The sequence below is a fragment of the Propithecus coquereli genome, unplaced genomic scaffold (assembly GCF_000956105.1).
Source record: "Propithecus coquereli isolate 6110/MARCELLA unplaced genomic scaffold, Pcoq_1.0 Scaffold689, whole genome shotgun sequence".
Lineage (NCBI taxonomy): Eukaryota > Metazoa > Chordata > Mammalia > Primates > Indriidae > Propithecus > Propithecus coquereli.
In genome coordinates, this window is record NW_012152940.1 from 520,911 (window position 1) to 521,612 (window position 702).

Consider the following 702-nt stretch of genomic DNA (forward strand, 5'->3'; position numbering starts at 1 on the left):
AGGTCCCTGCTGTGGTTTGTGGGGGTCTGTCTCCAACGTGAGCGATAACGGGACAAACCGCCGTTCTTGACATTCTCGTCACTCTGGAATTGCATCGGATGCACCCCAGTGGTCAGGTTTGGGAAGTGAGCTGAGGCAGGCACGCGTGTGCCCCCCAGGCCCTCCTGGCCCCCCCAGCAGGCAGATGCAGGTCGCACTGATGGCTCTGCCCCGTCCAGCTGGCCTTTCTTGTTCAGGCTGCGAGTGCTTCAGTGACTCTGGGTCCCGGGTGGGCTGCTGCAGTGGGGAGAAGCGTCTCGCGAGGCAAGACCTCAAACCCCAGGGCAGGGGGCCTCCCCGCCCCCGGGAGTGGAGCGGGCAGCAGGACAGGAACCCCACTTCCCTGGGCACCTACCTCATTCTGGCCATTTGACCCCCACACTTAATTCCGATGACCACCCTGTGGGATGGGCTTCAGCGTTGCCGTTTCCCGGGTCAGAAGGCTGAGTCTCAGGGAGGATACGTCGCTAGTCCCGTCCCACTGCAAGTAGGTGGCAGAGCCAGGGACCAGTCCTGCCCACCTGGCTCTGAGCAGTACGGTCTGCGCACACCAGGCTGCCTCCTGTTTGGGCACAGGCGCATGTGGCAGCCTCAGGGCTCTGGCCTCTGGCCTGCAGCTGGGGGCTGGAGCCGGGGGCTGGGCTGGGCTGCAGCCCCTGCCAT